Source organism: Canis lupus, chromosome 8, assembly GCF_003254725.2.
Source record: "Canis lupus dingo isolate Sandy chromosome 8, ASM325472v2, whole genome shotgun sequence".
NCBI lineage: Eukaryota > Metazoa > Chordata > Mammalia > Carnivora > Canidae > Canis > Canis lupus.
The window spans coordinates 39,813,079-39,828,818 of NC_064250.1; the positions used below are offsets into that span (position 1 = coordinate 39,813,079).

General features: G+C 34.9%; 1 protein-coding gene and 1 pseudogene across 12 annotated transcripts in view; one reads left to right on the plus strand and one right to left on the minus strand.

Moving 5' to 3' along the window:
* Positions 1-15,740, plus strand: part of FUT8 (fucosyltransferase 8) — a 301,256-nt gene that overhangs the window by 48,167 nt on the left and 237,349 nt on the right. For 10 of the 12 annotated variants that reach the window (XM_035720216.2, XM_035720221.2, XM_025443648.3 and 7 more), the window contains exon 2: positions 284-322. The exons of the other annotated variants lie outside the window; for them this stretch is intronic. The gene's annotated coding sequence lies outside the window, so the exon portion shown is untranslated. The remainder of the gene's footprint in view (positions 1-283; positions 323-15,740) is intronic. 12 annotated transcript variants of the gene reach the window in all.
* Positions 12,531-13,069, minus strand: LOC112657620 (40S ribosomal protein S11-like; annotated as a pseudogene).

Here is a 15,740-nt window from a genome sequence, read left to right on the forward strand (position 1 = left end):
AGAAGTGAACATATAAAAGTTTTACATGGGGGCACTTAGGTGGCTGAGTCAGTTAAATGTCTGCCTTTGGTTTGGGTCATGATCCCGGAGTCTTGGGATCAAGCCCTGAGTTAGGCTCCCTGCTTAGTAGGAAGCCTAATTCTCTGTCTGCCTCTGTTTTACGTGTTATGACGTACTATAAGGGGAAAAAAGGAATCTTTTAAATCGCAATAATAATTGAAGAATTTCTAACTGAACTTTGAGTAGGACTGAATTTCATTTGTTCGTTTGTTTGTTGTTCCAGGTTGCTGCTTTTGCTAAGAGAGCACCCATGACCCAGATGGTATGTTTTTCAAGATAAAGTGTTCTGTTGCCTTTATTGATTAACTAAACAAATTCAGGTTAATATATTTTGTGGATAGCACTTCCCTGTTCCAATTATAAGTTAATATCTTGAGCAGTGGATAATTTTGTGTTTAAAGCTATGTATGTATATGGTGGTGAATAGGAAAGACCAAATCACTCTGAACTCTATTGAATTATGTATTAAGTAACAGATTTTTTTCACACTACCTACTATGTATACTCTGTAGTGCATAAAATAAAAAAAGTGTTTTACTTCTGGTTTAATAATTAAAGTAGACTTTAAGGGGCTGGATAAAACAAGTTGTGGCTGAATATGGCATATTGTACTTTTGGTGTCAAAAATAAATAACTCCTTTTAGAATTTTTTGACATTTTTGTAGCTGACTTAAAGGTTTGATTTTTATCCAGATTTTAGTTGTATATCAAAATTATTATTTGTTTTTAGTGTTCAGTCTATGGATTTTGACAAATGTATATTCATCCCTAAATTCATTCATGTTGTCTCTTTGTAGTCAACTTCTCCCTCATCTCAACTCCTAGCAACCGCTGATCTGTTTTTTGTTCCTATAGTCTTCCTTTCTGTTATGTCATTTAAATAGAATCATTTAGTATGTAGCATTTAAAGTCTAGCTTCTTTCATTTAGCATAATGCATTTGGATTCATTCATGTTATATGTACTAGTAATTTGTTCTTCTTTTTATTGCTGAGCTGTATTCTACCATATGGGGATATACCATAGTTTATCTATTCACCACTTGATGGACATTTGGGGAGTTTCTAGTTTTTGGTGATTATTTCAGTCATACTTTTTTTCTTTTTTTTTCTTTTTTGGTGATAAAATACTTCTATATAACAATATTTATAAAACAAAATACGTAACATGAAATTTACCATCTTAGCCATTTTTAAGTGTACAGTTCAGTGGTATTAACTACATTCACATTGTAATGCAGTCATACCATCCCTTCCTGTAACTCTTTTCATCTTGTAAAATTCAACTGTATACCTATTAAACAATAACAACCCATTCTCTATTCCCTCCAACTCCTGGCAAGCAGTGTATTGTACTTTCTATCTTTATGAATTTGACTCCAAGCAGTTCATATGAGAGGAGTAATACATAGCATTTATCTTTTTGTGACTGGGTTATTTCACTTAGCATAATGTCCTTGAGGTCCATCCATGTTGTAGCATAGCACAAGATTTCCTTTCTTTTTAAGGCTGAATAATATTCCATTGTATATTCCATATATCTATTCCATATATATATGTATACACACACACACACACACACACACACACACACCTCATTTTGCTTATTTATATACTTACTGTTTGTTGGGTATAGGTTGCTTCCATAGTTTAGCTATTGTGAATAATGTGGCTATGAACATGAATGTAAAATATTTCTTCAACAGCTCATTTTCAGTTCTTTTGAGTATATATTCAGAAATGCAATTGCTAGATTATATGGTAATTCTATTTTTAATTTTTTGAGGAACCACCATACTTTTTTCCACAGTGGCTATACCATTTTATAGTCTCATCAGCAGTGCACAAAGGTTTCAGTTTCTCTACCTCCTTGCCAACAATTGTTATTTTCTATTTTTTGACAGTAGCCATCTTAACAGGTATGAAATTGTAGTTGTGTGTTTTTTTTTTTTTTTGTACTTTTGATTTGCATTTCCCTAATGATTGGTGCCATTGAACATCTTTTTATGGGCTTATTGGCCATTTGTATATCTTTTTTGGAACAATATCTATTTATGTCTTTTTTTCCAATTTTGAATTGAGTTGTTTTTTGTTGTTGAGGCTTAGGAGTTCTTTATATATTCTGGATAATCCTTATCCGATATATGATTTACAAATATTTTCTCCCAGTCTCTGTGTTGCTTTTTCACTCTGTGGGTGTTATCTTTTGATGCACAAAAGTTTTTCATGAAGTTGAGTTTGTCTATTTTTCCTTTCTTTTTCTTGCTCTGTCTTTAGTGTCATACCTAAGAAATCATTGGTAAATTAAGTGTCATGAGGCTTTTGTCCTATGTTTTCTTCTAAGAGTTTTATTATTTTAGGTCCTACATTAGATACTTGATCTACTTTGAGTTAATTTTTGTGTATATATTAGGTAAGAATTCAGTTTTCATTCTTTTGTGTGGATATTCAGTTTTCCTAGGACCACTTATTGAAAAGACTGTTCTTTTTTCCCTTTGAAAGTTATTGGCACTCTTGTCAAAAATCATTTGATCATATATGTGAAAGTTTGTTTCTAGGCTCCCTATTCCATTGGTCCATAGGTCTGTTTTTGTGGCAATACCGCACTATTTTTTTTCGTTGTTGTTGTTTTTTGTTTGTTTTTAAAGATTTTATTCATTTATTTGAGAGAGAGAGAGAGACTGTATTCATACCCCTCACACAAGTGGGAGGGAGGGGCAGAGGGAGAGGGAGTAGCAGCGAACCCAAGGCAGGGCTGGATCCCAGGACCCTGGGATCATGACCTGAGCTGAAGGCAGATATTTAATCATAACTGAGCCACTCAGGTGCCCCAGCACCACACTGTTTATGTTACTGTAGTTTTATAGTAAAATTTGAAATCAGGAAGTGTGAGCCCTCTGGTTTTCCTGTTCTTTTTCAAGATTGTTTTGGCTCTTTGGGGTCCCTTGAGATTTCATGTGAATTTTAGGGTGGATTTTCCTATACAGCAAAAAATGTGATTAGGGTTTTGTTGCATTGAATCTGTTGATCTGTTTGGCTAGTATGACATTTTAACTATATTAAGTCTTCCAGTGTTACTAACATGGGATGTGGTTCCATTTATTTATGTCTTCTTTAATTTCTTTCATCAATGTTTTGTAGTTTTCATTGTAAAGTCTTTTGCCTTTTTGGTTAAGTTAATTTATAATTATTTTCTTTTTGATGCTGTTGTGAATGGAATTCTTTTGTAATTGTCTTTTCAGATTGTTTGTTGTGTGTAGAAATGCAGTTTGTTTTTGTATGTATGTTGATTTTATATCCTGCTACTTAGCTGAATTACTTTATTAGTACTAAGACCTTTTTTGTGGAGTCTTTAGGGTTTTCTTACATAGAAGATCATATTATCTGCAAATAGATAATTTTACTTTGTTCTTTTCAATTTGGATGCCTTGTATTTTTTTTTTCCTTGCCGAGTTGCTCTGGCTAGAGCTTCCAGTACTGTATTGAAAAGAAGCAGGGCAAGTGGGCTTCCTTTCCTTGTTCCTGATCTTAGAGGAATAGCTTTCAGTCTTTCACCATTGAGTATGATATTTGCTGGGGGTTTTTCACATATGACTTATATTGAGGTAATTTCCTTCTGTTCCATCATGAGAGGGTATTGAATTTTTTCAAATGCTTTTTTTTTTACATCAATTGAGATGATCATATGGGTTTTTCATTTTGTTGATGTAGCATATTACACTGATGAATTTTCATGTCTAATAATCCTTGCATTCCAGGAGTAAATCCCACTTGGTGATGGTGTGTAATCCTTTTAACATGCAGTTACACATTTAAAAAATATCATTCCATTAATAGAATATTTATCAGTAGAATTATCCTTAGTGTTTTATTAATATAATTTATTAATAGAATGTTATTTGTCATTATTAAAAAGATCACAATGATTTTACTATTGTTTTTTCGGGTTGGAGTTGCATTTCTTTTAAAAAATGGCATTAATACATAACCAAGGGCAGCCCTGGTGGCGCAGTGGTTTAGTGCTGCCTGCAGCCTGGGGTGTGATCCTGGAGACCTGGGATAGAGTCCCACATCGGGCTCCCTGCATGGAGCCTGCTTCTCCCTCTGCCTGTGTCTCTGCCTCTCTCTCTCTCTCTCTCTCTTTGGCTCTCATGAGTAAATAAATAAAATCTTAAAAAAATTTTAAAAAATACATAACCAAAAAAATTTTTAAACAGATCTTGTGGGTAGGAGAAGAGACCTGCAATTTATGGTTAATTTGAGTATGTAAAGGGAGGTGATACAAAATTGTTAGAAATGGGGAATATTGAATCTTGTGGCGTTTCCTGACTATTGAAAAATCACATTGCTTTCTTTAATATAGTACCAGATCAGTAATGTGTAGATAGGTCTGTATAGTTAACCTTCTTATGGTAGCTTTGAAACCTACCTATTTAGAAAAGTCAAGTAATTCTCTTATGTTAAAGATCATACTTATCCTTAAAGATGGCAAAGGTTGGGCATGGAAAGTCAATTTTAACTTTCTTGAAGGAATATTTGGGTTGAAAGTGATGGAAACTGTACTTTTGCCTTGGGGAAGTTGTGAACATACACAATTAGCTATGTTGTGATCTCAAAAAGGCTATTGAAAAAAAAAAGGCTATTGATTATTTATAAGGATTATCTAATTCTTTATGTGCTACAGAAATAAAGACATCTTGAGCAACATATACTCTGACTCAGAGAATGTTGCTTTAGATTCCAGCTCCTCAGGCTGGAGACTAAAAGAGTCTGCAACTTTGAACTGTTCTGTTGTTTCTGAATGTTTTAGATAAGTTACATGACTTTCATAGTATCTCTATAGATATAAGGGTACGCTTTATTGTGTTCTCAGGGAACATCTCCAAAATAAGCAAAACATTTTAGGCAGAGTCTCAGCATTTTAAAGATGTTCCCGAGAGAGCAGTTTTTTGGTCATTGGGTAAATGTAACACATGCTCAGAAGTCATGATTTCTTCAGATTTGAGCTATTCTTTTCATGTCGTATTAATTATATAAGTTATCTGGCATAACTTTTTAATATAGCATCAAAGACATAACTGAAAACCAAATATTAGGAAAGGGATGGACAGCTAGCATGTGGGAACACAAATTCCATTTGCCAAAGAGCATAGTATTAATTTTTTTTAAAGTTTTTTTTTTTCTTTGAGAGAGAGAGAGAGAACACATGTGCATGCACACTCACAAGTAAAGGGCAGGGTGGAGGGAGAGGGAGAATCTTAAGCAGACTCCATGCTCAGTGTGAACCTGAAACATTATATTATTATTATTATTCTTTTAAAGATTTATTTATTTATTCATGAGTGACACAGAGAGAGGCAGAGACATAGGCAGAGGGAGAAGCAGGCTCCATGCAGGAGGCTCGATGTGGGACTTGATTCCGGAACTCCGGGATCACGCCCTGAGCCAAGGGCAGACACTCAACTGCTGAGCCACCCAGGCATCCCATGAGACATATTAGTTTTATATGTACAGCGTAATGATTCAACAATTATATGTTATGTAATGGTTACTACAGTAAATGTGATTATTTTCTTTCACCATACAAATGTATCACAATATTACTGACTGCATTCCCCATCCTGTGACTTATTCATTTTATAACTGAAAATTTGTACCTCTTAATCCCCTTCATCCATTTTGTCTATCCCCCTACCTCTCTGGCAACTACCAGTTTGTTCTGTTTTTATGAGTCTTGTTTCTTTTGTCTGTTTTGTTTTTTAGATTCTGTATATGAGTGAAATCATATGGTACTTGTCTTTTTCCATCTGACTCATTTCACTTAGCATAGTACTCTCCATCCGTTTCATGAATGGCAAGATTTCATTATTTTTTAATGGCTGAGTAATATTCATTATCTTTATCCATTCATCTGTCAGTGGACATTTATGTTACTTCCATATCTTGGCTAATGCTGCAGTAAACATATGGGTGCATGTATCTTTTCAAATTAGAGTGTTTGTTTTTTATGGATAAATACCCAAAAAGTGGAATTGCTGTGTTGTATGGTATTTCTATTTTAATTTTTTGAGAAAACTCCATATTGTTTTTCATAGTGGCTGTACCAATTTACAATTCCACCAACAGGCACAAGGGTTCCCTTTTCTCCATATCCTTGTCAACACCTGTTATTTCTTTCTTTCTTTTTTTTTTTTGATACTAGCCATTCTATTCTGACTGGTATAAGGTGGTATCTCAATGTGATTTTGATTTGCATTTCTCTGATGACTAGTGATATTCATGTTTCTGTTGACTGTGTATATATTCTTTGAGGTCTTCTGCCCATTTTTTAATTGGATTGTTTTTTTTGGTGTTGAGTTGTATGAGTTCTTTATATGTTTTGGTATTAGCCCCTTATTAGATTTTTCATTTGTAAGTATCTTCTCTCATTCTGCTTTTTCATTTTGTTGATAGTTTTTCTTTCTTTCTTTCTTTCTTTCTTTCTTTCTTTCTTTCTTTCTTTCTTTCTTTCTTTTTCTTTTTCTTTTCTTTTTCTTTTCTTTTCCTTTTCCTTTTCCTTTTCCTTTTCCTTTTTTTCTTCTTCTTCTTCTTCTTCTTCTTCTTCTTTTTCTTTTTCTTTTTCTTTTTCTTCTATTTTCCCTCTGTGCAAAAGCTTTTTGGTTTGATGTAATCCCAATTGTTTATTTTTGCTTTTGTTTTACTTGCCTGGGGAGACCTATCCAGAAAAATATCACTAAGATCAATGTCCAAGAGATCATTGCCTATTTTTTTCTTTCTTAAGTTTTATGATTTCAGGTATTACATTGAGATCTTTAATCCATTTTGAGTTTATTTTTTGTGTATGGTGTAAGAAAGTGATGTAGTTTCTTCTTTTTTTTTTTTTTGCAAGCCACTGTCTAGTTTTCCCAACACCATTTATTGAAGAGAGGATCTTTTCCCCATTGCCTATCTTGCCTCCTTTGTCATAGATTAATTGACCATTTAAGCATATGTTTATTTCTGGGGTCTCCATTCTGTTCCATTGATGTATCTCTTTTTGGGCCAGTACCATATTGTTTTGATTTGTAAACTGCAGTTTTGTAGGATAGTGTGAAATCTGAATTGTGATACCTCCAGCTTTGTTAAATTGCTCAATTTAAAATTGCTTACACAACTCAGTTTTTAATTTCTTTTTCATTTGACTTTAAGTTAGAACAGGTCACTATTGAAATGGTATGAGATATGATCTCAGTTTTCAAACAGATGCATAAAAAATGCTGATGTTTAAATATAGCTAGAGAAGTCTAACAAATAATTTTTTAAACTATCTCAAAACACTTTTATGTAGATTAATTTAAAACTATAAAATTTAAATGAGACCTCTAGTTTCACAAATACTTAAGTATGGACCTTAGTTTTTTTTATTTAAACCCTAAGCACCCTAAAATAATGTATTATATTCTGCTCTGGATTTCACTAATAAACATGTTTATAGGTATAATTAGCAAAGTTTAGAACTACCAGTTTCCTTTTTTCTCATGAGCACTACCAAGCCTAGAATATTAGCAAAAAAAAAAAAAAAAAACAAAAAAACAACCAACCAAACAAACAAAAAACTTGTTGAAGATACTATTTTAGAAATGTGACATTTTAAAATAACATATAAGTATTTACTTTTGGATATTTGATATATAGACATATAAAGAGATTGTGACTCTTGTGATTGTAGTTATACAGAAAGTTCACCTCTTTGCTCTAATTTTTTCTCTTGTAAATCTTCTATTCATTGTATTATGCTAATTTCATTCTGATTTCCTAAGAATTTCTAGCCCTTTAGGACAAAGGGAGACACCTATTTGAAGGTAATTCTGCATGAATCTTTTTTTTTTTTTCCTTTTTTCTGCATGAATCTTTTGTGTTTCTGCCCATATTCTGAGCAGAAGCATTGATAGCTTTTGTTTGGGGCTGTCTTTTCAAGGAAATTTGTATAGCAAACAGCCTATGAAGATAGAAACAGTGTTTTCCTAAGGACAGGTTACAGATTTCTGTGCTGTCCAGGATACTCAAGATAATCCCTTTAGGGAAAAGATAGGGCACATTTGCTTGTAAACCAGAGTAGGGTTTCATAAGTAAGCTCAATTTTCTTTTCCTGTAATGCAACCTACTGTGTATGCAGGCATCACTGGCTCACCTTGTGTTGCCTTTTAAGAATTAGAGCTTGGGGAACCAGTGCAAATGATGATACTCTGGCTACTGCTATTATTTTGAGTACTAAACTATTCTTTGTCTCTGACCCAGGAGTGTCATAACTTCTGTTAGGATTATCTTATGCTGACTTGCCAATATCACTAACACAACCTATTGATAAAATAAAGCTGAAGTTTATTGCTTATTGCTGTGAAGGAGAATACCACCTTAAAAAAGCCTTGTGGTATCTTAGAAGGGCAAAGCCAAGGTCAAAATTTGAGAATTTGAAGTTTGGTTTGAGTCTTAAGTGGTGGTGATGGGGCTTGCTTAGAATTGAATATTGTAATAGTTTAGAATTGGTGGAAACAGAAAGGCAAGGATTTGAAAATTGTTGATGCTTCCTATTGAAGAGTTGATGGGTCTTTCCTGAAGCTTCTGTAATGAACAATCAAATTTATATTTATGCAAGAATCTCCTGGAATAGTAGAATTATGCTAATGAGGACATTGGAGTAATAAGTCTTGTGTTTTTTTTTTTTTTTTAAGATTTTATTTATTTATTCATGAGAGACAGACAGAGGCAGAGACATAGGCAGAGGGAGAAGCAGGCTCCATGCAGGGAGCCCAATATGGGACTCAATCCAGGGACTACAGGATCACGCTCTGGGCAGAAGGCGGGCGCTCAACTGCTGAGCCACCCAGGTGTCCCCAAATCTTGTTATTATATACCAGAAGATGTGTGTGTAGGTATATTAGCTTCTTAGGGTTGCTATAATAAATCACATACTTCTTGCTTAAAATTATAGGCTCTAGGGAAGAATTCTTTCTTCTCTCTTCTAACTTCTGGTGTTTACAAGCAGTCCTTAGTGTTTTTTGGTTTGTGGCAATATAATTCTAATCTCTACCTCCATCTTCATATGGTGGTCTTCCCTCTGTATCTGTATCCAAGTTTCCCTCTTCTTATAAGGACGCTAGTCACTAGATTAGGGCTCACCTTAATCCACTGTAAACTCATGCTACCTTGATTATATCTGCAAAGACCCTATTTCCAAGTAAGGTCATGTTGACAGTTAATGTATTTTAGGGGGACAGTATTCAACCCAGTGCAAGGATACAAGGAAGTATGTGGTTTCAGTCTTCAGTATCTCAGTTGTGTGTGGCTAGATGATGATGTTTCTCAGTATCCATGACTGTGGCAGGCTGATTGCTTAGCTAGCATGTAGGATAAAATCACAGGCTCTTCAGAGTTCTTGGCAACAGGATGATGTAGTGGAAAGAATACCAGTATAGAAATCAAGTTGCCTTAGATCTAGTTTGTACTCTACTATTAACTAGCTTGAGAAAGTTACTGTCTTCTCAAGGTAGTAGTTTCTCAATAAGTAAAATGGAAGAGGAATGGACCAAATGATCTGTAAGGGCCTTTCTAGGTTTCAGATTCTGAAGTTTGGTAATTGTTGAGTGTCTGCTACATACTATATTGATAGTAGTTTTGTTAGAGTGACAAAAAAATGAAATAGAGAATGCTTTAAGTGCTGGTATGATAGATTCTGACTTGTGAATGTAGTCTTATTTATGTTTTATTTACTTGGGTGAAGATCAGTCATGAAGATGTTAGGTAAACATGGCGTTAGTCTTGATCTCTCTGACTTAACCATATTTTGTTTTTCAATTCGAATAGTATATTTGGAGTGGAGACATTCTTCAGGTTAGTTAATTCACTTGAAGTTAAAAAAATGTGTTGTTGCTGTTCTTTTTCAGCTGAGTTCAGAAAATGAAATAACCTTTTCTGAAGTGAGGATGAGAGAGTAGCTCTCCCTTCATTGCCTACATTTGTCTATCATAATACTCCTTCAGTCAAGGGATCTGAGAAACATTCTTAATAGAGTGATAATAGTCTAGTGAGGCGAAGCATGGTGCTGAGTTCTTCTTCCATTGGATTTTCCTTATATTTTTGAATAGCTCACTGCACTATTGTTTGAATTCTTCCTTTGAATAATATTGAAAATACATAATGATTACTTCATAGACATACTGTGGATACTTAAGAGGAAATTTTTTGGTAATACTTAACTAAAACCACCTGTGGTTCTGTCTACGCTTTTTCAAGATACAAATTAATAATGTCTATGTATTGGTGGTAGGTATAAATGTCAGTTGAACCAACATCTTTGGATTTGCACGAAAGTGACTGAAGTGGAAGAAAATGGATTTTTGGTTTATTCCATACAGTCCAGTTTTAAACCCATCTTATAGGGAAACCCTGGAATGCTTGAACTTAAGGATCTACCGACATATAGCTCTTCAATAACAGACAAGTTTTCCCAGGCCCCTGTTTTCAGGGTGGGTATTTGGGTGATTCAGAGAGGATCACTAGATACTCCAACAAAGGTGATTTCTTTATTTAAATTTTGGAAGACATATTAGAATATAACATTTGCAGTAACACTGTAGCAATACTTGAAATAAAATACGTTAAAAAATATGTTAAAAAAGAGGTGCCTCAATGGGTCTGTCCATTAGTGCCCTTAGTGTATTTACCTTAGCTATTTTAAAATTCAGTGATAACCTCTGCTGTACCTGAGTCTGGTTTTGAAGCTTGCTTTGTGTCTTCAGATTATAGTTTTTGTTTTTACAGTGTTTTGTAATATTTGGTGTCAGCCAGATATGTTAGGTAAAACAAACTGAAGTTAAATAGGCCTTTAGTGTGAGGTTTTATGTTTATCTGGCCATGAGTTAGGCTGTTTACTATATTCTGAATCAGTGGTGTCAGAAACTAAAATTTTTAGTGTTTTTGTTTTTGTCTGCTCAGTTGTTTCTGGGTTTTGTAGAAAATCCTTTAATAGGATCTGAGGCTTGCAGTTCATTTATTTATAATGATGTAATGTGGTGGTAAGGGATGGTATTAGGTCCCAGTGTTTTAGTGAGCCTGATTTGGTTCTCTGTTACCCCATGTTGAAGGACAGAGGAGTTGGAGTTGGATGTTTCCATTCCCTCAGTTTGGTTAGATTCTGTAAAACTCTGGTTGGTTAGGCTGTATAAAATTCTAGTTTGTTAGGCTTTATTAAATAGTTTTCTTTTCAGGCAGGCCTTGTAAAGAACAGAGAATTCTGGGCATATTTCAAGGTGGTTACTTTTCCCTTGCCCCTTCCAGAAACCAATTTTTCTCAGATCCTCCCAGTGAGAACCTGATAGGGTTTTTGGATGTAAAAAGTCAGGAAAGCATGGGGACCTCTCAAAGACTGGATTCTCTCTCCATTTTTCGTTCCAAGCTAGTTGACACAGAGCCTCCAGCAAATTGTCTATTACTGTTAAAGTATTCTTATTGATACTGGCTCCAGCTGAGGGCTTATTATGTTTCTGGGCTTCTATATCTCCCACACTGATTTTCTGTCTGCATCTTCCTGTTTGTCTCTCTAGTATTCAGGGTAGCAGTTTGCCCTCAGAGCTCAATTCTCTGATGGCTCTAAGAAGAGGTGTTGATTTTCTTTCTTTCTTTTTTTGTTTTCCATGTTGGTCTATTCCCTTCCCTTCCCTTCCCTTCCCTTCCCTTCCCTTCCCTTCCCTTCCCTTCCGGCTCATTACATGTTGGACATGAATGATGATTACTTTTGACTCTTTGGCAATTTTGTAATGGTAAAACTTGGTATGATACCTTCTGTCTGATTTGACAGTATTTTGGAATTTGCTTTCTGGCTTTAGGTTTGCATAGTTTGAGGTAGTGTATTCTAATCTGTAAAAATAAGTAAAGAACTTTTTCAGAGGGAAAATGATTTTAGGGCTGATTCTTGTTATTGGTGAAATGACTCATTCTTAGCCCAGTTACTATTTCTGGACAATGGCAACCTTTGTTTCCTATGTTGATAGTTTCATTTTTATACTCTTAAACATGTAGGGTAATGTCAAGTTTCACTAATTTGTACTTAGGATAACTGATGATTCTGATGATTATTAAAACCTTGTGCTGATGCTTCGGATATATAGAATTAATTGGATGGCTCATTCAGATTGGGTGTCTTAATTTAAGTAGTACACTGTTACTAATTATTTTTATGAGCAGAGAATAGAGTAATAATGTTAATCCTTATATTTTATGTGATGTAAAAAAACTTAATGTATGTCATGATTTTAGTGCTTAGGTATCTTGAATTTAGTGCTTCGGTATCTCGGTGGAAGTATGAAAAGAGAAATTGGTGTAAATTATATGTAAAGTGTAATTTATTTTCTTTTGAAAAAATGTTACATTAAAAAATCACTATGTTATAGGTAATTCAGGCAACTTTTTTTTTTTTTTTTTTTTGACTGGGAAAATAGTTTTATTTTCTTCAGGGGTGTAGACAGAAGTCTTGTCTCAGAACTTCTGGAACTGCTTCTTTGTGCCAGCAGCTTTTGTGACTTTGAGCATGTTGAAATGCACAGTCTTGCTCCAGGGCCGGCACTCACCCATTGTGACAATGTCGCCAATCTGGACATCCCTGAAGCAAGGAGACAAGTGCACCGACATGTTCTTGTGGCGTTTCTCAAAGCAGTTGTACTTTCGGATGTAGTGGAGGAGTCTTGGCGGATGACAATAGTCCTCTGCATCTTCATTTTGGTCACCACACCAGACAAAATCTGCCCTTGGATGGAGACATTGCCAGTAAAGGGGTATTTCTTGTCAATATAGGTGCCCTCAATGGCCTCCTTGGGCGTCTTGAAGCCCAGACCGATGTTTTTGTAGTACTGCGGGAGCTTCTCCTTGCCAGTTTCTCCAAGCAGGAACCTCTTCTTATTTTGAAAGATGGTTGGCTGCTTTTGGTAGGCACGCTTGGTCTGAATGTCTGCCATCTTCCCGGCCGCCTGGAAAAAGGCCAGGCAGCTGGTTTGTTAAAATAAGAGAATCATCCTTAATCCCACAGTTTAACATGACCATAGTTACCATGTGTGAGTATATGTGCCTTCTAGTTCTTTTTCATAGATAGATTTTTTTTGACATAGTTGTGATCATAATTTCTTTTTAAATTTGTGCTTTATGTAATTAGTAGTCTGTTTTCTGATTCTGTATCATTGTGCTTTTAATAATAATGTTTTTTCATGAGTGCAGTACTGTTAGGTTGGTGAGACTGTTACTCTGTTATCACTGTGATTGATACACTGTGTGTGCATTTAGCTTTTCTATTTCTTTTGATTTAGTCTTTTCTTTCTTTCTTTCTTTCTTTCTTTCTTTCTTTCTTTCTTTCTTTCTTTCTCTTTTCTTTCTTTTTTTTCTCTTTCTTTTCTTTCTTTTTCTTTTCTTCTTTCCTTTCCTTTCCTTTCCTTTCCTTTCCTTTCCTTTCCTTTCCTTTCCTTTCCTTTCCTTTCCTTTCCTTTCCTTTCCTTTCCTTTCCCTTCCTTTCCCTTCCTTTCCCTTCCTTTCCCTTCCTTTCCCTTCCTTTCCCTTCCTTTCCCTTCCTTTCCCTTCCTTTCCCTTCCTTTCCCTTCCTTTCCCTTCCTTCCCTTTCCTTCCCTTTCCTTCCCTTTCCTTTCTTTCTTTTCTTCTTTAATTAAGTAGGCTCTGTGCCCAACATGGGGCTTGAACTTACAACCCTGCGATCAAGAGTTGCATGCTCTATTGACTGAGTCAGCCAGGCACTCCTTTATTTAGCTTTATTATGTTTGTGCATTTCCTTACCTGGGTTTTCAGAAGTTTCAGTCTCTTTTTTTTTTTCCTCTCTTCTTTTTCTAAGGAGTATTTTATCTTTTCTCCCTCAGTGCTAATTAACTTTTGTTGGATCTTGAAAATGTATTTTTTTTCTTCTATGATTAGAAAACAATGCTTTAGGACTTATATTGCCACAGTGATTCACATTGTTCTCTTCTGAAAATTGGAATTTGTAACTAGGTGATTAAAATGATCTTCTAGATGTGTTAAACTTGGTATTCTAGACTCTCCTACTTAGATTATAAATTATCTATAGTTAAATAATTTAATATTTTATATTGTACTTACAAATTAAATTTTTCCTTACTGACTTTGTATTTGGGTTTCATTTGATGTCTTTGTCATGATTCCTTATCAGATTTCTCTGCATTCTTCTGACTTTTCCTGTACCCTATTAGTTGTATTTAGGCCTAAATTGGGTCTACCCTTTTGAGTGGAAAATTAGTAGTAGTAGAAACTTCTAGAAACATTTAGTGAGTCTGATGATTCTGAACCACTTCCTTACCCGTAAAAGCTATCAAAGGATTGTTTTAGGACCTTCTATACTGCATATCTCTTCTTGCTTTCTAAGCTGATGTTTTATAAATTACTTAGCTTTTTTTACTCTTGTCATCTTCAAGGTATTTTACCATTATTAAAAAAAAATCATCTTTCTACTGAGACGTAGATAAACCCAAGGGAAGGAAAAGATCATGCAGAATTGATGGGTTCATTTTATTTGAAAGCAGTAAAATTTCATAATTAGAATTTGTTCTTATTCTTTGCAATTTTTTTCAAGGAAGATAGGATTTATTTTTTTATTTTTTAAAAAGATTTTATTATTTATTCATGAGACACACACACACACACACACACACACACACACACACACAGGCAGAGGGAGAAACAGGCTCCATGCAGGGAGCTCAACATGGGACTCAATTCTGGAACTCCAGGATCACTCCCTTGGCCGAAGGCAGGCGCTAAACCGCTGAGCCACCCAGGGATTCCAGGAAGATAGGATTTAAAAAATATATATCACTTATGAATATCTGTCTTGGTGTGGGATTTAAAGTGATGTATAGAAGGGTGCTCATCATATTTCTTTCTATCCTTACTCCCTTCTTTTCCCTAGTCTTGCTTTCTTGCCCTTTCTTCAACAAATTTAATGAACAACTACTACGAGTTTGGACACAAAATGATTAAGACTCTGCCTTTAGAAAGCTGACAATTTAGTAGATAAGCTGGAAATGTAAGTCAATAGTTGCAGTATAGGAAGTCCTCTAATTTTCTTTATAATAATATATTTTCCAAAATGTGTTTAAAAATAAATGTCACATGTCAGACAGGTAGGAGGTGTTCGGGTATTTCTATAGGGAGTTATTCCACAGACCCAAAATGTGTCATTATAAAATGCCTAATTCTAGGGGTGCCTGGGTGGCTCAGTTGGTTAAGCATCCAACTCTTGATCTCAGCTCAGACCTTGATTTCAGGGTCATGAGTTTAAGCCCAGTGTGGAGCCTACATAAAATAAAAACAAAACATCTAATTCTGGTTCCTGGGCATGTTGTTTCCCTTGGAACCAGGAATCCTGTTTGGTGCACAACATCAAAAGCGTCTGGGTGAGATTGCTTGCTGTATTTGGGCTGAGAAAGTGGATCTTGGGCCCAACCTCCTTGTAGAGAGGAGTGCAGACTCTGGGATTTGAGCTCTGTTACTGGAATGATAGGTCTGTGAAACTGAGGGGAAAAGGTTCATTCTCATCCTGCTGTGACAATATGATCTGGGTGTTTAAAAAATTTTGCCCACTTATATATTTGATTACTTGAGATATCTTTCTGAAAACCAGCAATACCTGTAG